Here is a 27,699-nt window from a genome sequence, read left to right on the forward strand (position 1 = left end):
ACAGCTTCCTCTGTTGACCCTGTTAATGAAACTGTATTAAATAGGAAGTTTTGGTGGCAATGACTTGAGTCCCCATCCATGATTCTTGTGAGGAGGCAGTACATTTCCGAGATGTAAACTAATCAGATAGACCAAAGAAAGAGAAAGTTTGTTTGTCTAAGAAGGTTTCTAGGTTTTTATCCTAAAGGTTTTAAATATGGTTTGCAGAAGGGAAAGACAAATCATATGGCTTTCATTTTACTTCAAATTCAAGTAAGATTAGGTTCTACTAATATAGATCTTAAAAATATGTTCTATAAAGCTGCTGAAACAATAAGACCAGGCTTCCTGATCATTCAACCTCCAAAATGTTAATTTCAGGTTTGTAGGAATGCAATAACAAGAAATGTTTTCTTATTTCACAGCTTGTCCTTCCATGATCCAGAGGATTTAGGTCATACATCTCACAACATCCCGGTGAAGTAAACAAATAGATAAATTAAATAATAATAGAAGAGGGGGAGAGAAATGGAGAGATATATAGGCAAAGACAAAAGCAGCTATTGTCACATATACTTTATGAATTTTCAAATATGGACCTTTTGTTTCTCTGCAAAGAATATAGGATCTTGAAGAGCAGGAAAGAAAAGCCACACTGAAGTCTTTGTTTCTTAATGTGTCACTTATTTGTATTTGGTTTGCATTTGTCTCTGTATCAACTGTGCCTCCCCATCCTCTCAGATAATATAAACTCACTTTAATTCCCTCTTGAACTTACGGATGCTCTTTATTGCAATTGTTCCTTTTAGTAACTTATTGCACATGTTGAATACCCTCTGTGTTAAACAGTTATGTCTAAACTCCCTTTCTGTTCCCAATTTTCACAATTGAAGAATTACATCTTTAAATGCTTCTTCCTTTGTACTTATGGTTTTCTATTTTTCATGGATTAATAGCAATTAGAAATGGAGCAATCCTATTAAGTTATATTTAGTCTATCCTTACTTTGGCTAATGCCTCCTACTCTATTTGTTTATCACTCTTGCATTCTCTCACCCCATAAATACGTGTATAAAGTTTGTATAATATATTTCTCTGTCCTTCCACTTCCAACATCTATCCTCTTTCCCTTCTGAACGATCTGTTAATCTTAAAGGCTCATTTCAAAGATGTCCACTATACCACACTTCTGCTTCCTGTCAAAGTAACATTGTTTGATAAGAGAATTTTGATTCATGATTATGAAATCTAAATCCCCATGATGAAACACTATGATTTTTAAATAAATGATGCATGCCCATCATTTTTGATCTGATGAAGGTGAAATAAATTTGAAAATCAAGGAATATGAAATAATATAAAATGAAATGGTGAGAACTTTCCTGTAACACTTTGCAGAATTTTCATGGTCACACTTTATAGTTATGGTTCCATTTATAAACTGTTTTAAAGGGTTAATGAATGATTAGCCATTTCTTAAAATATCTACTAATCAATTGTTATATAGTTCAATAGTTTACTTATAATCTGAGTTTATAATAATCTCCACCAACTTCTAGAGCAGGGGTGGGCAAACTATGGTCCGCAGGATGGATCCAGCCTCCCAGCCATTTTAATCCAGCCCTCAAGCATCTGCTGGGGAGTGGGATCTAGAGCTTGCCCCACTCCAGTGCTCCAGCCAGGCAGGGCCGGCTCCAGCTTTTTGGCCGCCCCAAGCGGCGAAGAGGAAAAAAACCCCAAAAGATAAAGCCGCGATCGGCGGCAGCTTTACTGCGTGACCCCCCTCCGGCTCCTATGCGAAGGGGCAGCCAGGAGGCTCTGCTCTGCGCGCTGCCCAGAGCCTGTGCCCCTGAGTCTCTCTCCGTGCCCCACCCCACCCCCCTGCCCAAGTCCAGATCCCCCTCCTACCCTCCAAACCCCTCGATCCCTGCCCAGAGCACCCTCCTATATGCCAAACTCCTCATCCCCAGAGTCCGCACCCCCAGCTAGAGCCCTTACCCCACCCTCCACCCCCTGCCCCAGCCCGGAGCCCCCTCCCGCACCCTGAACTCATTTCTGGCCCCACCCCAGAACCCGCACCCCCAACCAGAGCCCTCACTCCCTCCCGCACTCCAACCCCAATTTTGTGAGCATTCATGGCCCACCATACAATTTCTATTCCCAAAAGTTTGCCCACCCCTGTTCTAGGGTGTGTTTATAACCATCTATAACACACACTACTCATGTCGCTAACTTCCTTACAGCATCTATTGTTTGTTATTAAACCTTTACAAACAGAACTATAATATAAAAGCAATATTACAGGGATTCAGTATTTTGCATAGAGCTATGTGAAATGATTTGTATAAACTTGCTGTGCACCTCAAAATGTATTCTGTGCTGTGCACAGAAATTGTGAATTATTGCAAGTACATTTGGTACACAGTTCTAATTCTGGATACAGAAAGAGATTTGGCCCGATCTTTAGCTTTCCCTACATTTGATTGGTACCGCAGGATAGAGAGAGCAGAAACATGGTATAAAGCACCCCCTCCTCAGATCCTGCTCCTAGTGGAGTTTGGCTGGACCCAAACATCTAACCCAATATATGTATGTGTTATACTTTTGTTATTTGCAATAAATCCAAAGCATCAGCTAAAGGGTCTTCCTGTATCTTATCAAATTTCTAAGCACAGCATTCAGGGAAATATGGTGTTGCAACGCACATTACACCAGCACTGATTGTGGATACAGTACAGTTAGTATTGTTGCTGCCTGAGAATTGCTGACTTGCAATTTTTCTATTGGCTCAACAGCGTCAGCAAGAAGAGTGTATTTGGGAATCAGAGGGGTAGCCGTGTTAGTCTGAATCTGTAAAAAGCAACAGAGGGTCCTGTGGCACCTTTAAGACTAACAGAAGTATTGGGAGCATAAGCTTTCGTGGGTAAGAACCTCACTTCTTCAGATGTAAGTAATGGAAATCTCCAGAGGCAGGTATAAATCAGTATCGAGATAATGAGGTTAGTTCAATCAGGGAGGGTTAGGTGCTCTGCTAGCAGTTGAAGTGTGAACACCAAGGGAGGAGAAGCTGCTTCTGTAGTTGGATAGCCATTCACAGTCTTTGTTTAATCCTGATCTGATGGTGTCAGATTTGCAAATGAACTGGAGCTCAGCAGTTTCTCTTTGGAGTCTGGTCCTGAAGTTTTTTTGCTGTAAGATGGCTACCTTTACATCTGCTATTGTGTGGCCAGGGAGGTTGAAGTGTTCTCCTACAGGTTTTTGTATGTTACCATTCCTGATATCTGACTTGTGTCCATTTATCCTCTTGCGTAGTGACTGTCCAGTTTGGCCAATGTACATAGCAGAGGGGCATTGCTGGCATATGATGGCATATATAACATTGGTGGACATGCAGGTGAATGAGCCGGTGATGTTGTAGCTGATCTGGTTAGGTCCTGTGATGGTGTTGCTGGTGTAGATATGTGGGCAGAGTTGGCATCGAGGTTTGTTGCATGGGTTGGTTCCTGAGTTAGAGTTGTTATGGTGCGGTGCGTGGTTGCTGGTGAGAATATGCTTAAGGTTGGCAGGTTGTCTGTGGGCGAGGACTGGCCTGCCTCCCAAGGTCTGTGAAAGTGAGAGATCATTGTCCAGGAGGGGTTGTAGATCACTGATGATGCTTTGGAGAGGTTTAAGCTGAGGACTGTAGGTGATGGCCAGTGGAGTTCTGTTGGTTTCTTTTTTGGGCCTGTCTTGTAGCAGGAGGCTTCTGGGTACATGTCTGGCTCTGTTGTTTTGTTTCTTTATTTCCTTGTGTGGGTATCGTAGTTTTGAGAATGCTTGGTGAAGATCTTGTAGGTGTTGGTTGGAGCAGATGCGATTGTACCTCAGTGCTTGGCTGTAGACGATGGATCGTGTGGTGTGACCGGGGTGGAAGCTGGAGGCATGAAGGTAGGCGTAGCAGTCGGTGGGTTTTTGGTATAGGGTGGTGTTAATGTGGCCATCGCTTATTTGTATGGTGGTGTCTAGGAAGTGGACCTCCCGTGTAGATTGGTCCAGGCTGAGGTTGATGGTGGGGTGGAAGCTGTTGAAATCATGGTGGAATTCTTCCAGGGTCTCCTTCCCATGGGTCCAGATGATGAAGATGTCATCAATATAGCGTAGGTAGAGAAGGGGCATGAGTGGACGAGAGCTGAGGAAGCGTTGTTCCAGGTCAGCCATAAAAATGTTGGCATATTGTGGGGCCATGCGGGTGCCCATAGCGGTGCCACTGGTCTGGAGGTATATATTATCACCAAATTTGAAATAATTGTGCTTGAGGATAAAGTCACAGGGCTCAGCAATAAGTTGTGCTGTGTCATCATCAGGGATACTGTTCCTGACAGTTTGTATTCCCTCTGTGTGTGGGATGTTTGTGTAGAGAGCCTCTACATCCATGGTGGCTAGGATGGTGTTTTCTGGGAGGTCACCAATGCATTGTAGTTTTCTCAGGAAATCTGTGGTGTCACGGAGATAGCTGGGAGTGCTGGTGGCGTAGGGTCTGAGTAGGGAGTCCACATATCCAGACAGTCCTTCAGTGAGAGTGCCAATTCCTGAGATGATGGGGCGCCCAGGATTTCCAGGTTTGTGGATCTTAGGTAGATCCCGGTCGGGGCTCTAAGGGTATGTTGATTGTTCCTGTGTTAGCGTAGGGAGTGTCCTGAGTAGGCGGTGCAGTTTCTTAGTGTATTCCTCAGTGGGATCTGAGGAAAGTGGCCTGTAGAATTTGGTATTGGAGAGTTGTCTGGCAGCTTCCTTCTGGTAGTTAGACCTGTTCATGATGACAACAGCACCTCCTTTATCAGCCTCTTTGATGATAATGTCAGGGTGGTTTCTGAGGCTGTGGATGGCATTGCGTTCTGCACGACTTAGGTTATGAGGCAAGCGATGTTGTTTTCCCACAATTTCTGCCTGTGCAAGTCGGCGGAAGCATTCTATGTATAGGTCCAGACTGTCATTTCGACCCTCAGGAGGAGTCCATGTGGAGTTCTTCTTCCTGTGTTGTTGGTGGGAGGGTATCTGTGTATCAGTGCGCTGTTCAGTGTTATCTTGAAAGTATTCTTTGAGTCGGAGGCGACGAAAGTAGGCTTCCAGATCACCGCAGAACTGTATCATGTTCGTGGGGGTGCTGGGGCAAAAAGAGAGTTCCCGAGATAGGACAGACTCTTCTGCTGGGTTGAGTGTGTAGCTGGATAAATTGACGATATTGCTGGGTGACTTGGGGGTACCCCTGTTGTGGCCCCATGTGGCAGGTAGGATTTTAGACAGCTTACGGTCCTTTTTCCTTTGTAGAGAGGTGAAGTGTGTAATGTAGATCTCCTGTCTTATTTTAGTAAAGTCCATTTGTGTGGAGGGTTGGTTATTTATGAAAGTCTCCAGGTTGAATGTTTTATTTCCACAGCAGTTCTGCTTTCAAGTGGCTGCAGTGAAAATACCTCACAACATTTCCTGCATTCCACAGCAATGGCCACTTTTTTTTTTTTACTCCATATATAACCGACATCCTGAAATCAGGAGGAATCTTTTTCTTCTTCTTCCTTCCTTCCTTCCTTTTTTTTTTTTAATAAGCAGTGGAGTCTGAACATTAACAAATACCAGGGTAGAATTCAGCTGCAGTAAATAAGGGAAAAGAGAACTCATTTCAGGACATTTCCAATCTGTCCTTGTTGGGACTCAGGTTTTTTAATGGAACCAAGTCTTTGCAGTGGAGATGGGCTAGGCCCAAAACACCAAACGCCATGTAGCCACTGTATAAATTTGGATTTGGATGAGGAACCAAATCTGCTGTCTCTGGTCCATTTCTACTTCTCAGATCTATTATAAAACCACATTCTTTTAGGACTTAAGGGGGCTGGCCATAGTTTGAGTTCCTCACCCACCCACCTAGTAGTCAGGCAAAGAAGGAAGTTGGTGGGGAAACTAAGGTGATGGAATGGAATAAGGATACAACTTTTTGATTATCTCTAATATAAACTCTAAGGCTTTGGGGCTTAAGGCAACCTCTAACTCTTGAGGGTTAGAGAGATAACTTTCCCTGGAGGCAGGTTATCCCATAGCTGCCTTCTACAAGGTTCCTTGCACCTTCCTCCCAAGCAGCTGGTTCTGGCCACTGTCCATGGCAGGATATTGAATTAGATGGACTGTGAGTCTGAGCCAGTCTGGCAATTCTTATATTCCTATGTGGTATCACAGAACAGAATAAGGAGCGGATCCAAATTAAAGGGATAGCATGAAAATAGGCACCAAGAAACTCGTGAGAGGATGAGGCATGGTTATCTGTAGCATTTCTTGATCATGTGTGAAGCTGATTGCCAGTTCTGGGGTAGGGAAAGAATTTCCCCTCGGGCATATTGGCAGGAGCATTGAGTGTTTTTTCCTTTTCCTCTGGAGCACTGAGCAGGATCTATGTGTTAAGAGCAGGCTGGGGTAATTCCAATGATCAGTTTTTCTGGAGACAGAGATGAACACATGGGTGATGCTCATTCATCTCCATCATCAGCCTTTTCTGTGTTTTCTAAGCAAACAGTTAGGTACCATTTGTAATGTAATGTTATAACAGTGTGTTTAATAATTTCCCAACATATTCCTTTCATGGGAGCTAGGTGGCGTCGTGGGTTAATGCTCTATTCTTTTTTTGTCAGAAGTGCAAACCTGGCTTGATTGGGTGACAACTTGATATGCTGATGGGAATATAGTCTCTAGTGGGCATTAGTGCTCCTTGCAAAGGTGCCACACATTGTGGCATGATTATCAGATTCTGCCCTAGAAAGACTGAGTACTGGACTAGCAAAGGTCATGCCCTTGCATGGTTCAGCTATGTGGGGAAGCCTGCACAACTGCACCTGTTGACTTTACACCTGGGTTCACCCACTGCTTATCAGTCATACACTTTTCATGAGTACTCAAGTTCCCTGGTTAAAAAAAGAAAAGAACAAAACCTGACATTTCCCCTGCCTGCATGTAGAAGTATTTCCAGTTTTTCAGGCTCTTTCTGATATAGAGTTGTTCAAGGCCGTTCAGATGGAATAATCCAAACTTTCCCCTGCAGTATAAAAACTAATATATAAAACTTGAAAGCAGATCTCTATGCAAATACCGGCAAGCTGCTGAACACAATATTTGCATTCAAACAAAGCCTTGGTCTCTCTTTTTATCCATGAGAAAAAGAGCTCTGGTTAAAAACAGATGGCTTATAAAACAATACAAAGAAATTGGGAAAAGTCACTTAAGAAACCTTTGTCTGTTATGAGAAATGCTGTTATGCTAACTTATGCACTGTTTGAAAATTCATAGAGCACTGTGTAAGAGCCTAAATTAGTCAGCAGCTAGGAGAGACTGGGTGATTGGAGGATTAATAATGGGGAATGTAGCGTATGCTCTCTAAGGGGGTCAGTTTACATCCAGCCCAGGTTGATACCATTCAATGGTTGTTCAGTGGCCTGTGTGAAGTGAGTTTGGTGATTGCAGGATAGTTTCTAATGGGTAGGGATCTTTATATAAAGCACCTCCAAACTCTCTACCATTGACACTTGCCCCTTTGCAGGCATCCTTAGCAGACAGGCTGCAGATTAAATGGCATGGAAAATGAGCAACCCTTTTATATCTGGAGGGCCCTGGAAGGGAGGATTGAAGCCCGGTGTTGATGAATATGTGGTACCTGTTCTGTGGATAAATAAAGAACTTCAATACCCAGTTGAGATGAGCCTGAGAGCTCAGATCTAATCCTCCCTGAAGTGTAGGGAGCTTTCAGATCTGAATATTGTTAGCCCACTCCCTTAGTTATCAGTCTAGCATCTTTCGCAATCAGAGCCGCATAATGTAATGGAAGGAACAAGAGACTGTAAGTTAGGAGACCTGGGCCTTTCCACTGACCTGATGTGTAACCCTAGGCAAGTCACTTCATTTCTTTGTCCCTTTGTTTCTCCTCCTCTCCTTTCTGCTTTGTCTTTTTAAATTGCAAGCTTGCTGGGGCATGAAATGACTTTTACTATGTTCAGTGTTTGTTCAGTGCCTAGCACATGGGGCCCTGATCCCAGTTACAGCCTCTAGGTGCTGCTGTAATACAAATAACAACACCCACTTTTCAAAAAACAAACAAACAATCAAAAAACCCAACCAAGAACCAAAACAGAAATATGCCATTCACGCTAGAAAGATGGATCTGAAAATAGGTGAGTGCTGTTCCATTCTGTACATTTGTGTCCAACCACCGACAAACAAATATATATGAAAGAGAAGCAGTCACATGGGTACAAATATTCACTCTGGGGGTAAATTTTCCAAGTGTTGTTTCTTCCTCCTCCTATTTTTCTGACATTTGCTTTGGTTTATACTCTCTGGCAAACAGCAGAGTTCCAGTGAAGCTGATGTGCAGAGCTCACAGAGATGCTAAGGAAATATTTTTCCTAGCAACAAGCAGCATATGAAAACACGAAGAAATGCTTCCCCTGCTCATATTTCCCTTCCACTTTTTTAGTCATCTGTGGCTGAGATAAGAATTGGGGAATTAAACATTCTGGTGGTTCACATTTTTCAGGCAATCTGAAAAACCGAGGAAAAGTAGAATCTTTTTGTCCATTACTCATGTCCATTATTTGTAGTACAGGAGCACCTTGAGGTGAGATCAGGGCCGAATTGTACTGGCCACTGTACAAACAGACAGTAATATATGGGCTACCCCCAATGAGTAAACCATAACTTATGGGTCTACCCTCAATGGTTACAATGGCTCAACTCTATTTTGAGGTCACTCTTACACGGGTTTACAGCTGCCTTATATAGAGTTATCCTAAATCAGTTCCTTACTGACTTAAGTTGAATTGCTATAAGGTGCTTTCTTAAGCTCATTTAAGAGTTTCCACACAAGCATCTTGCATCAATTTAATTAATTAACCATGTTGGTTTTGTGTAGACAAGTTCTTAAATGATAAGCTCTTTGGAGCATAGACTGTCTGTTATTCTGTGTATACAGTGCCTAGCACCCTGGGGGACTGAGCTCTGTTAGGATTGCAAGGTGTTACTGAAATAAAAATAATTATACTTTTTCTTTATATTCTACTTTGGAGTCAATGGGGTTTTGAATGGGAGTAGCAGCCTGTCTGTGTACTGTCAGTTGCAGGACCAGAACCTTAATAGAAAAGGCAGAGGGAAAAAGGAAGAATTATCATCCATGCTTTACAAAGGAGGAACTAAGGCAAAGAGAGATTAAATGACTTGTCTAGGGTCATCCAGGAAGTCTATTGCAGAGTCAGGAATTGAACTTAGCTAGCCTGATTACTCAGCTAGTGCTTTAACCACAAGACCATGGTTCCTCTCAAGAGGGTACCTGCTCATAGGGTAGGAGAAGCTCAAGGTTCCGATTCTCATCCAAAACTTAGACTCATAGACTTTAAGGCCAGAAGGGACCATCCTGATAATCCAGTCTAATTTCCTGCACATTGCAGGACACAGAACCTCACCCACCCACTCCTGTAATAGACCCCTAACCTCTGGCTGAGATACTGAAGTCCTCAAATCATGATTTAAAGACTTCAAGTTACAGAGAATTCACCATTTATTCTTATTAAAACCAGCAAGTGACCCATAGCCAATGCTGCAGAGGAAGGTGAACCCCCCATATCTCTGCCAATATGACCTGAGAGAAAATTCCTTCCCGACCCCAAATATGGCAATGAGTTAGACTCTGAACTTGTCTGCAAGACCTACCAGCCAGACACTTGGGAAAGAATTCACAGTAGTAACTCAGAGCCCTTCCCATCTAGTATCCTATCTCTGGCCGCTGGAGATATTTGCTACTAGCAGTCGCAGATGGGCCATATGCCATTGTAGGCAATCTCATCATACCACCCCCTCCGTAAACGTATCAAGCTCAGGCTTGAAACTAATTAGAATAAGCCAAATTCCCAAAGGACTAAGTGGAATTTTAGGCTAAGTATGGACTGCAGGATTTGTTAAATTCTTTGAAGATAAGACCCACTTACACCTACTGTGATAAAGTAGTGAAACATACAGTACTAAAGCAACATCTTCCTTGGTAAGTATCTGAGCTCTATCAACTCTCCCTACTATAGAGTTGACCCTTTATAGTAACTTTTTCCCAGGATCCATTGGGTGGTGGGGTCTGGCTTTTTAATTTTGGCAGAGACTAGTAGCTGCAATTCTGAAGTGGCCATTTTGTAACTTGCTACTGTTTGTTATGTTGTTCTTTTCTTCAGCTGCTCAGTATTCTTAGCTCCTTTTACATTTTTCTCTCCCAGTTCACTCTTTCTAGTGTCCTTTTAAGTCTGTGTTCATTTCAAGGAATGAATAAGTTTTAGGAATGCTTGCCTTAGTTCCAGCTATGGTCCCTTATCTGGTGCTGTTGCAGGCCTGAATCTTTATTTCTGGGTATGCCTTTTTAACAGTATGATTTAGCTGCTTATAATATAATTAAATACTAGCCAGTGAGTTACTCTGAACCTGAGGATACATGTAGATATATTTCATATTGTAGTTTCTGGGTATTTCTGGGATCCTCATAAAAGGGATCATAATGATTCTGGCTCCTGGAGGAAAGAGAGTCTGGGAGTGATGTGGAGCCAGCCCTGAGATAGGGGAGTGCCTCATGTTACAACTTGAGTGGTCTCTGATCAATTACATAGTGACATGGAAGGGAAAAGTCTCTACAAAGAAGCAACCAGGTCTTCACAGCCAGAAGATGACTGTGACATGGAACTTTAAAGACCGGCATATAAATGGGATGCCCTCTGGGTTGTGGTGCTACCTTAAAAATAGTGCCATGATAGTGAAAAGTGCAGTAAAAAGCATGCATTTTAATGTGTGTTGCATTATCTGGTACCTGTGTCCTTGGCAGTCATGCTCCCAAAGGCCCTTAATAGTCTTCTAGGCTGTAAATGAAATATTGTCTAGGTAGGTAGATAATGATGACTCCTCTAAAATAGATAAGGGTCAGGAGTGCTCAAAGTTCCAAACAGTTCAGATAAGAAGCCTCCAACTTGTGGTTGCTTATCTGATTGAACCTAAACTCTCATCTATTTCAGATTTACCAATCACTAGTAAGGATTTACCTGCTTTGATAATGCGGTGGTGGGCAGCATAGAAAGTCCTAAGATACAACTCTCTTATTTTATCCATCCTTCGCTCTATCCATGTTTACTGTAGTGAACACCATAGTATCTAGGGATCAAATATAAGCGCTAAAAGACTCCATTGTATGAGAGAGGCCATATTCTCTGCTTCATCTTTCAGATAGTCTCTTTGGAGGAAATATAACTATATGAGAACAGGCCTCTTGTTGATCAATATGTTGCTGGCTCTGTTGTAGGTGAGTCTTGCATGATGTTCTAAAGAAGGCAATTGTCTTGCCTCTTTTGTTTTATCAGAGAATTCACATGAGTGTATCAGCCATATCTGTGCTGTACTTTATATAGCGAATAGTGCATTCTTTATTTTTTAGCTATTAAATAACCTTAATATCAGTCATCGACGCATGAATTCATTTCAGGATGGAAATGGAAACACCACCTCTTTGCAGCTAATAATAGGAGTGACATTGTTAAACAATTAAAATGAAAAATATTATTAATAGGTTCTTCATGCACTTTAAACAAAACCTCAATAAGCACTCTGTTTTATTGTTTAGCCTTCTGCATGAGTCATAGGGAAAGTGTTAATGTTCAGGAGCTGATATGAATCACGTCTTTGTGAACAATCTTCCAAGGCCAGCTCTGAGACCCTAAACATATTTATACTTTGTAGTCAGCTTCGTGCAAAGAAACTGAAAGTGTAATCAGAGTGAGTTTGTTTAACAAAGAGATTCTCTGCATTTTATGTATACAGAATGCTAATATGGGGTGAAAATAAGATACTAAATGGAGTGCTGTGCACATTAGGGTACAAGTCACAAATGGCAGCACCAGCAAGTAAAATGCTGAAAGTGCTCTGTGACTTTAAAAGAAAATCCTATATTCATGCATGGAAGCCATCCGATCCCCTATTCACAAAGAAAGATGTCCCCTTCTCTTACAAGCTGATCCCCAGTGCTTAAAGTGTCTCTGGGCATGTCTTCACTACCCGGCGGGTAGCAATCGATCTATTGGGGATCGACTTATCGCGTCTAGTGAAGACACGATAAAATCGATCCCCGATGGCTCTTCCGTCGACTCCGGAAATCCACCGCGGCAAGAGGCGGAAGTGGAGTCGATGGCGGCGCGGCAGCGGTCGACTCGCCGCCGTCCTCACAGCCAGTTAAGTCGAGCTAAAATACGCCGCTTCAGCTACGCTATTCACGTAGCTGAAGTTGCGTATCTTAGGTCGACCCACCCCCCGTAGTGTAGACCTAGCCTCTGAATTCTGACTACTTTACTAACAGTAAGGTAACTTCAAGGGGAATGAAGATTAGCCATACACAAAAATGACATGAATGTGTTTTAAGTAACTTGGGTGGTACAATATATTGTATATGTTTGTATTACAGATAGAAATGTAGAATTACTGAAGTACAAGCTACTGTACTGGTTTGTATGCAGTCAGACCAAAGAAATTAGCCCTTCTAATGAGAAGATGACCTGCTAATTAGTAACAGCAATTTGCAATAGTTGTGTTGATTACTTCCAATAATTTGCAATAGATGTTGATAACTACCTTAATGTCCTGGAAGTCTCAGCGCACAAGAGGATTGAATTTGCCTGTTCTGGAGGAGGGAGAGAATTAACTGATATTAACACCCTTTCTAACACTGTAAACTACTCAAAGTTTCTGGTGACAAAGTGCAGTTTGGAGGAATAAATCAGGTGGTCCTAAAATCTAATCCTATATTTAGGAATTATCATGATATTCTAATGGTATTGTTTGTGTATTTCTTTTATGCCACAATAGTGTAGATTAGGAAATTGCTTTGGGATATGAACCAAATAAAGTGCTCTATTTGGCTGTTAGTGTCAGACATTTGTCTATTCAACCCAGGAAATTCATGGGTCTTCCTGGTTTTGGGTTATTTTTAAGTATAGTTTTATTTCATTTTTAATCTATGCACCCTTTAATAATATCAGTAGTTTGCACATTTGTAACAGTACTCATCTGAGGATGACAAGATGCTTTTCAAACATTACTGAATTAATCCTCATAACAAGCCTGTAAGGCTGTAGTATTAATACCAGCTTCTTACATATGTGTAAAAGGAGGCACAGATCAATTGAAATGACTTGCCAAAGGTTTGACAGAGCCAGGAATGGAATGAAGAATTCCTGGTCCTGTGCTTTTAACCACACTATGTTTAAGACATGACATCTAGTCATAAAATACATTCCTGCACAGCCTCTCTCCTCCCCCAACTCAAAAGTTCACATTTTGTTTGGGAACTTTAATGATTGTCATTGTTCTAAATTGAAATATGTCTTGTGCTCTCAGCTGATACAGCTATCCTGGCTCACAGGTGGCACCCATCAGCCCTGCAGTGCTGGAACATTTCTTTGGAGGAGCTGTAGCCATCTTCATGTCTTTGACTGGTACAGAACAATAAAGGTGTGTATCTCCTTGGGGAGGACATAGTTTGATTTCCTTGAAAGAACCAGCACATAGAACAGAGACAACAGAAAGCAAAGGAATTACTAGTTCAAGCAAACCTTACGTCGATATTACAAAAGGCCCCTGTAAACTTTAAGTTTCAGAATAACACTCTGTTATACCTAGTTCCTCACATGTCAGTGTTTCTTGTTCTTCTAATAGTCTTGTCAAAGTTTATAACTCATGTGCTTAAGGCCAAGCAGCTGCACAAGTGTTTGCTGGACCAAGGCCTAATACTATTAAGAAAAAAAAATGGGGGTAAAGCCAGGTGTCACTTCATTTAGCAGTGGGTTAAAGTGTGTATTAATAGTCTGATTAAACATCCTTTTCTTTTGCAACTAGGACAGAACATAATTATAACTGCTTCCTTTTCTGTTGCAAAACATATATTGACATTTGATTAGCAATGCTTCCTTCTCTAATCCGTTGATATATCTGCCTTTATAAGTGGCATGTCCAATTTGCTCTGTTTACAGAGAACTTGGGGAAACTTCCATCCTTGAAATGAAACAAAATAATATCATTTGCATATTATGCAATTAATCTTCCCTTTGGTTTGTGGCACGGCTATAGGTCATGGCTTTCTTGAAGCAGTTTCAGTTAATATGTAAATTACAAATATTCAGGCTAATAACCTCTTGTTGCTTTAGAAGAATACAATTTATGGAGGCTGAAGTGGACAAATTTAGAAATTCAAGTAGGCATCATATAGAAATTAGAATTCAAACACATGGATACAGTTACATGTCACAGTCTTTCTGCTCATACTGGCAAATTCATAGTTTTGCTTGGTGTCATCATTCAGATTTAATCAAATAAAATGTGTCCGAATGATGACATCTCTGCACATAAAGCTCTTTGTGACTGTCTGCAGTGAGAACGATGGAAATGTTGGTAGGGGAGATTTTCAAAGGCAAAGTCAGTGTGAGTTGGGCACCTAGTTTCATTTGTGCATTTGAAAATGTTCAGTAAGCACAGAGCTGTCTTAAGGTATTGCTATATTCCATATTGTGAAAACAGAAGGTAAAGGAATGGCCAGTAGACATATCCAAGCTAGCTTTAATCTAGCTACCTTGTATACTGAAGCAGTGAAACTGTGGCACTGTGTGCTTTAGAGAGAACCTTCTCTGAACCTCCTCTCTAACCCTAGGTAATTACCCACAGGGCTAGCCCATGCTGAAGCGCATGATGCTGTGGCTTCACTACTCTGGAACCTGAGCTAGCTAGGAGTGTAGAAGGGCCTAGCTAGAGCTCTGTTGCCCTGTCAGTCTCCTGTTTTATCTCCACTGGTCTCCAATAGCTGACCACTACTGGGGGAGTTTAAAGGTGTTTTAAAGCCTTCTTTGCAACCTCCCTCCGGATTTACACTACGCAGTCCTTGTCCATAACTTAAGATGCAGCCTGGAATTTTTCCTTATTTGTGGCTTCAACAATAAAGTCAGATTTATTGAAATTTTTCCTGTTAGAAGATTAACTTTGTCTGTTGTTTCCAGTCTTCAAAGAGCCTCTTGGATCTCTGCCTGCCTTCAGTGGGGTTGGTTAGAAAAACTAGTTGCCTTTTCAAGGTTGAAAATTTAAACTTTGCTGCCACACATTGTCTGCGGGTTAAATAATGACCGCACTGAGCTGATTAACACAGAATGTTCCATTTTGTTATTGCTGATCAAAGGGCTGTAATATGTGTCCAAATTACTATTAGTGGAAATTTACTCACTGCTGAGCTATGCAAGGTTTTCAGAAGTCATGCAATAAAAATGTTCAAATGTAAGTTATCAAACAGAGAAAGAAGAGCTTACTTTAGAAGCTGTTCCTCCACCAAAAAGTTATTAGGAATTTGGCCATAGTCTTCAACAGTGCAGGATCAGACCGTAATTATTTAACACTCTGTAGGCTGATGACACATATAGCATCTGGCTAGGGTGATGGGTTCTGTAGTAATGTACACATACACATATTGCAAATAATGAAGGAGCCTAGTCCTCAGTGATGAGGCCATAAGTACAGACAAACTAAAAACGGATCAATTTCTATGTCGCTTCTCAGAAGGTACAGCCCATGAACTGAGAGATGGGCAGATGTAAAGGTAGCTTTATAGCATCTTTGCACTTCTATGATTCTGAGCTGCTGTGACATGGTTTGATATCCAGTGTAATCAAAAGGAGCTCCAGGGAATGATCTAATTGGACTGCAACCAAAGGATCACCTAGTAATCTCTGCACCAACACCCTGCCTGCCCCTGAGAGTGACGGAGGCCAGTATACCAGGCCAGGGGAATATGGTTACGTTGGTTCTGTGTTTCCTTTGCACTGCTGGAAAGCTGTGAGTGAAGAATTCTTAATTGATTGCATATTACAACCCCCTTGTGCTCAATCTGCACAGCTGTTACTGACTACATAAGATGCCTGGCAGGGGAGAATCCAGCCCAGTGGAGGTTAAGCGTGGTCAGTAGTTTTCAAAATATACTCTGCACCAGATCAGGCCCTTTGATTCTAAGGGTGAGTTATTTTATTTCCTGAACCCTTTAGTCTATTGCTAGTGAAGATTTCACTCAGTCCTAGTGGAGTTCAGGAATGCTTAATCTTTTGACTTCTTTGTGGGTATTCTGTCCAGGACAGGACAGACTTTTGTGAAAATAATACTAGCATGGTATCATTTGAGAACTCTGAGCTTCACTGTTGCACCCAGAATGTCAGTATTCTAGACCCTGACCCTGCAGCTGACCCTGTGATGGCCGAGCCCTTTGTCTGCTGAGGCACTGTGGTCCAGGCCACATGCAGCTAGTGGCAGGATTGGGGCCCTAGTTTGCACAGATGTCTTTTCCAGGGAAACAAAAATGTTTATAAAATGTGTAACATTCAATTTAATAATTGTATTAAATTATAAGGAAACATATGAGTTCCCTTAGGCTGATTATCAACCCTTTGCAAACTAAACATAGAATTAGATTCAAATTGTTAGCAGTGGAAAAATATCAGTTTGTGTTTTGTCTTTCACATACCAGTCTTAATACACAATAGGAAAGATTTTTTTTACAGAATTTATTGTATTAAGTTAAAAACTGTACACCCTGCACTGATTTTAAAAAGTCCATTTTGCTGGAAGGGATCAAAGAGCTGACACTGGTTTGTAGGTATGAAGATCACTATATTAATACACCTATAATCTTTCCCAGCTAGTTCATTCTTTCCCATGCTTGCATTCGCCTACCACATTTTGGTTGATATTGAGTCTAGTCTAGAAGCATGCACAAAATAAACATGTATAAACCCAGACCTTTGAGGAAGTGTTTGACCAATGAGGACCAGATTGGAGGCTTGGCATTCCTATGGAAACTGCCCTGGGATCCATTGGCCCATGGAGATATGCAAGATTTTGCTAATTTCAAAGGGTTAAACTTTTCTCTTCCCTACCAATGGGAACATTTGGAAGCACATCCCCACAGGGATCCTTATGGAGTTTTCTTTTGTAGTGGCTGTTCCAGCCCAACCTTTCTGCAGTGAACTAAACACTGACAACAATGAGAAGTTTGCTTTGATGAGTCCCTATAAATGTGGATGAAAAGTTTGGGGGGTTTTCTGCCCATACCCATTTTACTAGCTGAACAAAACTAATTGCCATGTGGCCCAAGTATTCTAAATACTTGAATGATCAAGGTTCACATTCCCATAGTTCACTGCAGTTGATACCTTTCATTGGCTTATCAATAATCAGTGTGTTTTGTTTGCTTATTTCCCTTTGGTAGCTTTGCGGTTTGAGTGGCTGTTTGTACAGCATTAGTAACTTAACAACACACACATGCCACTAGGCTGTCATTGTGGACAATTATTTCATATTCATGCACTTTTATTATCACACTTTTACAGCCTACTTGTCAGTTTTTAGGTGGGGAAACTTACTATGATTGAACTTGGCATAGCAAGACTCTGATATTGTGAAACAGCTCCGAGAGGCTCAATAGCTCAGAATAGTTTATAGTGGCAGGTGTAGGAGATAAAAGAGGAGTGTCATATTTACTAGGATACGAGATACTAGGATATGCCATAAAATCTGACCCAGCGCAGGAGAACAGAAAGTAAATTATTATTTTATGATTACCTTTTTTTTAACTTGGTATGGAAAGCATTGCAATAGCTCGAAGTAAAAAGGTAAAAGGGCAGCACAGAACTGAATGCTTTAAGTTCACCTCAATATGGACATAAAATTCTTTCCTTTGCAAATAAAAACAAAAGAAAAATACTGTTTACCTAGGTAAAAAGGGCTACAAAAGTATTGAGGATATCTGTACAACTTTTTAGTATTAAAAATGAAAGAAGGGCTGGTAAGGCAATGTTTGGATCCAGATATGGATATAGATCAGACTTAGAGTGGAGTTTGGATTCAAAGCTGGCTGAGGGTGAAGGTTTGGGTTCAGGTTGAGAATTAGGTGGTGCTGCCATCTTCTGAGTCACTCCTACAAGAGTGGTGGAAACCTCATGAGATCAGAGAAATCCTGTGTATCCAAATTCAAGTCAAAATGTGAAAGCCCCTAGTTGGTTTAGACTGAAGCTAGAGCCAAGGCCATAGTGGTGGGTTCTGTTTCCAAGTTTTGAATTCAATCCCCTTCCCAAGATTCAAAAGAGTTCATAATAGAGGGTCAGGGTTTGGTCCATCTCATTAAGAATAGTCTGTAGCGAGAGCCGTTATCATAGGATTTTTACTACTATCTGGAGTAGTTTGTCAGCCACAGTTTAATTACCCTGAAGTTGTAAATGTTATAGCTGGTCAACATTTTTCAATGAAAAGTGGATTTTTTAAATTGAAAAATGGTATTTTTCGAAAAGTGAAAACATTTACTTTTTAAATCAAAAATTTTCTTAAATCGTTATAACAACTGGTACTGAAATGTTTCATTTGACAAATACCCATTTTTATAGACACAATCACTGTCTTAATTTAGTGACTTTTAGACTCTTGTCTGTGTGAGATGGAATAAATCGGAAATGTCTAGTCTGGTTATTTCCTTATCACACCAGGACCATACTGGCTCAAACCTGCCACTGAGTTTAACAGGACCTGTAATAACCCATTTAAAACATAATGCATTTATCACTTTGCTCAGATCAAAGGCATGCAGCTTCAAAGGTTCTAGTTACATTGGGATGATGTAGTGGGCTGACTTTATCTATTGGTTAATGTAGAGTTTGAAATCTGTCTGATGCAAAACAAAAATTTGAGTTCAAAATTAAAAAACTCCTTTTAAGATATTTTCACCCTGGTAGCTAGTAATGGTGTTACTGTAAAGCCAAGTATCCAAAGTTTCCCAGTGGATCCTTTCCCATGTGCCCAGATGGTATCATTCAAGACATAAATATTCATACTTTGTACTTAGTGCAACTTTTATTTCTCTTTTTCCTGTCCTCCTTGTCTTCTTCCCCATCTCCCTCTTTGACCTTTTACTTTCATGGCCATCTCTCTCCTCAGTGTTGTTAAATGTTGGAATGGAGAGGGAATGTGTGGAATGTTTGAAACTTTCATAAGATTGCCTGAAAACAAATGACATTTGCCTATAATTTCAAGTTCCATTTCAAATGCAGAAATCAGGTCAAATTTACTTAAATGCTTATAAACCTTTTGGGCCCAATTTTGATCCTGTGCTGGAGTGAAAATAGTAATTCCAAGTTAAGAGTTACTCTTGATTTGCTCAGGTGTAAGTGAGGACAAAATTTGAATGGACTGTTCATGCAAGATGCTGTATTGAAGTTTTTGCTGAACCTGGGACAGGTTTCAATCAGAATTTGGCCTCTCTATGATTTTAGGTGGAAACTACACAAAACTTAGTGGTTTTGCAAGTTTTGACTTGCAACTAGGCAAATCTCAGTGATTTCAGCTGTGTTTTGCATTGAGTGTTATGGATGGTGTGAACCTTAAAATCAAAGTCAAAGGGTGATACAAAATTAGTAAAAATTGGCAATGAGCCAAAATTTTACAAGAGGGTCTCAGAAAGCCCTGTGAACTGAGCCCACTGAGTTTCTGTCTAGATGAACCTGAAAATTCTATAATCAACAAAATCAAGTTAACTACAGTGTGTCACCTCTGGCCTCCGTCAAAAATTGTCTATGAAGTATATTTGTAAGCATAGTTAGTGCAGAGAGAGCTGTGAACAGCAGCAGTATTTCAATAGAAAGGAAAATAGAAACCAGAAAAATGATAGCTAGCAGTGAATGCAGGAGTAGAGAATAGAAAGATGTGAGAGGGTATAGATGAGGGCTTTTCAAGTGTGGGTTAAAACAGATTATGGGCTACATCAGTAAAAAGTGTCAAGATATAGGACAAGATAGGAAAGCCAGAATGTGATGGAGGTTGAAGGCATGAAATACAGGGGAAAAGTCTATGTGCAAAATAGTGGCTTATTGCAACTCCATTGGCTTCAGAGGAATTGCATCCTCTTAGGGCACTTTTGGAGAAAAAAAAATTAAATGGACAAAATTATTGCAGCTATGTGTAGTGCAAACTCATGTGCTAGAAATTATCATGCACTACTCAATGGCAAATTGTAGAGAATGAGGGAAAGATGGCACTATGACCATCCAGCTATTCATGTGGTGCCAGAGTGTTAGAACATAGAATGCCTATGTACCAATGAAGGGATTTCCAGAAAATAAAAGAGTCAGCCCATCTATTCTGGAGGCTAATGGGTACATTTGCTGATAATAGATGAAATCTTGTGTGTTTTCCATGGTCAGCAGTCTAGAAACCCTGGAAAGGACATAGCCATTGTGGAACTCCTAGTTGCTATAAGAAAGCGGAACTATAATTTTTCTAAAAGTTTCAATATCTCTGAGTGTTTGCTGATTTCCAAAACAGTCAATGAGGCATCTGTCTCCCAAGTGTAAAAGGATGGGCTACTTGTCCTCATTATTTTTTTCCTGAAGGATGGGTCGGACCAAATATTGCACATTTTCTAGACCAATAAATCGCCATTTGCTTTACACTTTGTGGTACTTAGATGAGTTTTGTATGGAAAAACATAAGGCCCACTCCTGCAAACATACATAATCAACTACTCAACTGAGTAGTGTCATTGAACTCAATGAGTTTTCAAGATTAGGAGTACAGATTAGCTGTTATTAATTACAGGATGTCCTATGTTTTGGCTAATAATAAAACAGTGAGGTTTTGAGATTCTTTTGGCAAAAATTCTGCTATTATTTAGAAATCTGGAAAGCTGCTACTATATGTGTCATCATTTGCTATTTCAGAATTATGAGGGGGAGCAGACTTATTGAAATTCCCTCCCCACCATGTTTAAATTTGGCGTAAAAGCACATAAGTGAGCCAGCTGCCTGCACAGAATTTTTTGCAGTCATTTCAGATAATGTAGCTAAGACTTCTCCAATAATAAAGCTGCTGAGTCAATACATTTAAAAACCTCACCAAATGTTTCTTATTTCTATATGGTTAACTGATAAGACCCTATTCAAGGGTTACACCCTTCCGTATTTACAATGTTAATGCAAATATAGTTATAGGAAGCAATTACTGTTAACCATTATGGAGCATATAATAGGCTGTCAGAGTTTTCTTTTAGCATGTTTAATTTAATTAAATTTAATTTTGTGTGTGTGCATATCTAGTGCTTTTGAAAGGTGACAGCCCTGGAAATTGACGAGTGAAGTCCTCAATGTAGGTACCGGATAGCTAGCAGCAGTACAAGCTTCCCTGTCAGAACTCCCTCTCCACCCTTGTACCTCTACTTTCACCTGAACCGTGACTGCTTTCAGGAGTGAGAGAGTGATTCAGTCTCCATTTCCCACAAAGTTGCCATTTATAATGCTCCTTATGATGGAGATATGAAATCACTTAGCCAGTACCACTTGGATATTTTCCATCTTCTACTGTCTTTGACTCAATAAAGAAAAGGCAAGGTGTGGTTCTCTTTATGGGAATTAATCATATTCTTATGATGTTATGGTGATGAGTGCTTTAAAATATACAATCATGGAAAAGTCCTAGAGCAATAATAGGGATGAGCATCAATAAAATACCGTAGAAATAACTCCACAAATCTCTGGAACTGAATGATCGATTTTATTTCTAGAATGTTTAAAACATCCTGTAGAATGTAATAGAGAGCTATGGCTGTGCTGTAGAACTCTATCTGTTGGTTTAAAAATTCTATAGAAAGGTGATCATTCATCAGACTTTTCTGGAATAAAATGATGAGCCAAACACTCAGTGGCATATAAAAGCATTAAAACGTTTATTTTGGAACATGTTCGAGATAAAATAATAAATGACATGTGAATTTGGTGTTTAGTTGTAAACAGTCACTGTACCAGTCCCCCATCTTGTCTCTTTTTCTTCTAGTCTCATAGATTGTTTTAAGCCAAAGCCAAAATAAGTTCTTAACACCACTGTTTCCATGGTCCCTCTGCCTTGTATGTTTCTCCTTTCATCCTCTGGGTAATTTAAGAAAAAGCAGCTGTTGTGAAAAAACTCAAGCACAGGTGGTCAGGAACTGACTCTAGGATCAGGATATCTTAAAACCATTTGGAAAAATGCAGTTATGAGTATTATGAACAGTTAAAGGCTGCCACAAAAGCTGCAATTGGCAATAAAGCTAGGAAGCCATATTGCATCTAGTGGGTAGAACAGGAGGATGGGAGTCATGGCTCCTGGGTTCTATTATCTGCTTGACTTTCTGCTCTGTAAGACTTTTGTCAAGTCCCTTTAGCCTTTTTTGTACCTCATTTACCCTTCCTCTAAAATGGATCAGAAAGGAATCTTTAAAGTATTTTGGTTATGTAACCTGTCAGAGTGATGTAAAGTGGCTTTAGTGCAAATGAGAATCAGGCCCACTGAAGGAGATTTACAAAGTCACAAGTTATGTGCCTAATCCTCATTGACTTCCCCTGGGAGTTGGGTGCCTGACTGCCCTCTGTGTCTTTGGAAATCTCCCCCAATAATACTTGTCTACTAGTAAATACCTTCATAGGGATTTGATGAAACTGAATTTCTGCTTCTAAAGTTTTTCAAGAACCTGGGATTAAAGGCATTATAAAAATGCAAATAATTATCAGTTGTTTTATTTTTTATGAGCTCATTAGTGGCTTTTCCCCAGGCAAAGGGCAACATGGGGAGAATAGCTCAGTGGTTTGAGCATTGGCCTGCTAAACCCAGGATTGTGAGTTCAATCCTTGAGGGGGCCATTTAGGGAACTCGGGTAAAAATCTGTCTGGGGATTGGTCCTGCTTTGAGCAGGGGGTTGGACTAGATGACCTCCTGATGTCCCTTCCAACCCTGATATTCTATGATTATATGTTGTTCTGCCCCACTGCAGACCAGAAGGCAGATTTCAGAGTGGTAGCTGTATTAGTCTGTATCACCAAAAACAACAAGGCGTCCTTGTGGCACCTTAGAGACTAAGGGCTTGTCTATACTTACGCGCTGGTTCAGTGGCAGGCAATCTAACTTCTGGGTTCGATTTATCGCGTCTTGTCTGGACGCGATAAATCGAACCCAGAAGTGCTCCCCGTCGACTCCGGTAATCCTGCTCAGCGCGAGGAGTATGCGGAGTCAACGGGGGAGCCTGCCTGCCACGTCTGGACCGCAGTAAGTTCGAACTAAGGTACGTTGACTTCAGCTACGTTATTCACGTAGCTGAAGTTGCGTACCTTAGTTTGAATTGGGGGGTTAGTGTAGACCAGGCCTAAGAGAAGTCCTGATTTATCCCTGCACCTCAGGGGAAGACCCCTCTGCCAGACATATACCTGCTGCATTATGCATTGCCCAGGTCACTGGCATAGCTATGCAAACGGGTGCATTGGAGGGTGTGGAGCAAAGGCTGTCCACACCTAATACTTACACCTAGGGAATGCAAATGTAGTAGCCTTGCAGAGGCTGCTTCCCTTCCCACCCTGCTACCCCTCACTCCTTTGCATTGCAGCACAAGCTAGGCCATGATCCTGCCCTGTTGTTTTATTATTATAGTATACGTCTGGATTCTTACACAATTATTCCTGTTGAGTATTACTTTACAAATAGTCCCATTAATTTCCATAGGACTATTAGTGGCATAAGGTTGTGATCAGTGTGAGTAAGGGGGTGGGGCCTGATATGTATAATTTCCCTCCCTCTCCCCCAAAGACAGAGAGATTTAAGATAATAACATAACAGGGTACAGAACTTTAGGTAAGTAGATGGACTGACTGTGCATGGAGCAATGTTAGCCTTCCACCCTGGAATGAGTAACACTGAGATCATATTTTACCACCTTCATTTTTGTATTCAGTAAATTGTTCTGCAGAAAGACAAAGATCTGCCTTAAAAATCTGGCAGGAGGTGTTACATGTAAAGGAAGTGACAGTCGTATCATTACTGTTGTTTTGGCTACAGTAAGATGGCACAATAATCTCATATTGAGCTGCAAACTGAATCTGCAGAATCTGAGTGGGACTCACTTTGAGGGAGAAGGCAGTGATTTGAGTAATGGCTCAAGACTGGAGTTTATGAATAAGGATCTTTCCTTTCATTTAACAATTGCAAGGGATATCCCTGACTCTCTGGCTGCTACTTGCAAATGCAAACTGAAGCACCAAGGAACTAAGCTATTTGTATCATTTCTAAACTGAATCATCAGTATTACAAACCACATTCAGTATCAGCTGTTTTAGTCTGTGCATGGTATTTCTGTAAGGGAAGTTGCAGCCACACTGGGTGGAGGAACCTCCCTGTCTAGCTATGGGGATACTGAACACAAGGAAATGCTTATGGTTCTGGATATGATGGCATCTTCTGGTATTTTTCTGTTGTTTTTGGCATTGATACATTTCAATTGGCTGTCAAGAATTGCATAGCAAACGCTGTGTAAGATCAAACACTTTCAATTTTTTATGCTTTGGAGCACGGATGCTTTTAATACCCACTGAAAGTTTTTCTGGTGGATGTAAAGCAGTATGTGAATTGGTTACCGAAGGGCCTGCTTTCCCCACCAATGCCTGCATATGTCAGCTCTTAGTGTTGAAGGCATCATGAGTGGACATGAACTGAAGATTGCCATACCTCCCCCAGATATATTGTGCAAGTACATATATGCCCCCAAAGTGTTTCTAAAACATCAAATTGGAAAAATCATTGTACTGGGCAATAGCTGTGCAGGCATTGCAGTGTGGATTGTGCTATGTTCTACATTGTGGTGCAACTGCTGTTTTTTTGGTTTCCAAGTCCCAGCAGTCTTTGCTGGGGGGGGGGGGGAGGAGGGGGTTGGTTTAAGACATTCTTGGTACCCACAAACCCTGCTGTTCATATTGCTTCTTTAATGACACATTTGGGATTTGTAAGGAATGTTGTGTGGAGATGCAATAAATGTAACTTCCCATGAATTGCGATGAGAACATATTACTTGAATTTTTGTGGGCATCATTGTATTGGCCTAAACCTGTACTACCGTGACTTGACTGTCTGGTAACTTCTGAATCAAGTTTCTTTCATCCTGCCTGTGTGATAGACCCATAGCAAAAGCCTGGAGTACATTTGGTTTCTTATTCATTAATTAAGCCTTAAGTTATCTGAGCAACACTGATGTATTGTAAAAGGTAAATAAAGATCAGTGCTGAAGATGTTTGGATTGAGGCAGATTAATTCTAGGGAGATTATATCCAGACAGGTCAGTTTATTATTGCTTCAGAATTAAGGCCTTTTAGCAATTATTAATTACATCTTGTCTCCTAGCTTTATCCATCCAATTTAGAAGAAAAATAAAAATGATCTGTAGTGAATTTGCCTTACTGTGGTCCTCGTTCATGAACTCTGTTTATGTGCAAATTAAATCACAAGGGCTACCGATGTGTGGTATGTATATTCTCCCTGTTTTATCAATGTGCGTTATTGAAAGCTGAACTTGATTGAATGTACTTTTCATTTCCTCTTTAATATTTCCTTAATGCAGGACCACAGTTTGTTGAATTTTACAAAGAGCAAAACCCAGGTTTAGATTTAAAATTGTGGGCCCTTAATTAGCTAAATAAGGACATTAAAAGTAGAGGAAATTATGTCACTGTTAGAATCTGGGAGCAGAAAGAGGATTTCCCTAACTTCTAAAATATTTCTGTGAAGAATAATAAGGCTCTGATTTTTTTTTTTTTTAGAAGCAATGAGCATTTCCCATTGACTTCAGCTGGATGTTCACTGCCTGTGAGAATCAGGCCTTATCCAAGTGCAGGAAAAGTGACTCATAGATCCACGGTTAATCAATATTTCTAATGATTGGTTGAGCCTCTAGTGAAAGAGAGGCACATGCAGCTAAGAGGCAAATAGAAGAGCAAGAGTGAAAATAAGCAGCCATTAACCACTCAGATGTCAGCTGGTTTTAGACATGGATGCAAGCCACAAAGTTCTGTTCCAGATCTGAACTTCTCCAGAGGATATTGTGTCCAACCCAAATGTGTAATTACATGTGAAAACAGGTATCTGTACATTCCCATTCAACTCCCCATTCACTGTGGCCAAATGCATATATGGCTTGGCCATTACATGTGTAGCTGTATATTTTGTGGATTCAATTTACTTGCAAATATTAAAAAAATAATAGCCAGAAGTGCTGGGGGTAGTCAGTGGGTTGTGTTCCCACTACTCTGGGGAAGGAAGCATTTGAACTGCTTATTATATTTCTTCTATAGCAAAGCCCTTTGCAACATTAAGCCTGATTTCTTGACTAGGTGAACATTCTGAAACCTATCAGAGGGGTAGCCGTGTTAGTCTGGATCTGTAAAAAGCAACAAAGAGTCCTATGGCACCTTATAGACTAACAGATGTATTGGAGCATAAGCTTTTGTGGGTGAATGCCCACTTCATCAGATGCATGTGGTGAAACCTATGAACATAGGCATCACGAGCCATTAAACTCCTTGGAACGGCCAGCTTAACTGATGAGAAAGAAGAGGAATTTTAATCAAATCAGGTCTTCTATTTTTTAAAAAAGTGTTTTATAATGAGTAGTTACAATAATGAAAGAGTGCTTTTGTTCATTTAGTGTGTCCCAGCTGAGATGCTGATGCAATATCCTAGGGAACTGTGTAAATTTTAAATATGCCTCTGTTGTCACTACAGCTCTGCATTCAATGTATTTTCACACTGTTTCCAATCTATGCCTTTGCCATACAAAGTTTTCCCTTGGGAAACACACTAGGACCAGCCTGCAGTTGACATCAGGGACCTTTGGGGGGAAATCTGAGAAATGGAAATGGAGAGTGGCATCAGCAGTTTCTCGGAGAAACAAATAATAGACAGTGTGGAGTGGTTTTTGTTCCCCCTTCAAGCAGAGGTTTCCTAGTAAATATCATTCCTTTCTAGAACTCAAATGCCTTTATCATAGATGACCTAGAAAGAAATTTTAAATTTTAATTTATATGGGCTAAACTTTCAGGTCTTTTCAGAGAGATTACTCAGTCCTTACTCAGGCAAAATCCAGTGTGTATGGACCGCGTAAACACTGGGTAAGGCCCTCTTAAAATATACAGGATAGAAATATTAAATCAAGCACCTACACTAAGTTGAGTACAACGATACTTTTCAATGGACAATGAAGAGACTTTGATTTTAATAAAACCAAGGAGACAAAAGTCATATTAAATGAAAACATGAAGTCAAATTCTGCCCTTCCATCCATATGTACAACACCCATTTAACTCAGTGGAAATAACATGTCCATATCTGAGGACAGAATTTTTCCTATGTAGTAGAGTTTATTAAACTGCTGCATATCAGAATTGATAATGGAATGCATGCAAATACACCAGCAATTTAACTTTCAGCAGTTCATTTTAAGAAAAATAAAAGATGAAATAGTGGAAATATCTAACTTCCATGTATCAGGAAATCATATGTAAAAATGTTGTTATTACTGGCTTCTTCCAATCTGCTGTTAGCACTGAATCCTCATTAGTGACCTGATCAGGCCGGATTTCAGCCCCTCTACCTGCTGGGTGGAAATGCATGTCACAGCAGTAAAGGCATCTGCTTCCTCTAGTTCAAAGCTTCTGCAGTGTTTTGTTTGACTTTAAAATCAGTTTTAAAAGTTGTTTGGCAAGTGATTTGAGTCATCCATATTTTTATTTTTGGTTCAGGTCACCCAGCAGTAGCTCTTGGTTACATTCCTCCACTAAA

At 40.6% G+C, this 27,699-nt stretch overlaps 1 long non-coding RNA gene across 2 annotated transcripts in view; it reads left to right on the forward strand.

Annotated features, from left to right (window-relative positions):
* Nucleotides 1-15,945: 15,945 nt before the first annotated feature.
* Nucleotides 15,946-27,699, forward strand: part of LOC135983092 (uncharacterized) — a 64,220-nt gene continuing 52,466 nt past the window's right edge. For both annotated transcript variants that reach the window (XR_010600576.1, XR_010600577.1), the window contains exons 1-2: nt 15,946-16,052; nt 25,683-26,000. This is a non-coding gene — a long non-coding RNA (uncharacterized LOC135983092). The remainder of the gene's footprint in view (nt 16,053-25,682; nt 26,001-27,699) is intronic.

Source organism: Chrysemys picta, chromosome 4 (assembly GCF_011386835.1).
Source record: "Chrysemys picta bellii isolate R12L10 chromosome 4, ASM1138683v2, whole genome shotgun sequence".
In the NCBI taxonomy this organism is placed as follows: Eukaryota; Metazoa; Chordata; order Testudines; family Emydidae; genus Chrysemys; species Chrysemys picta.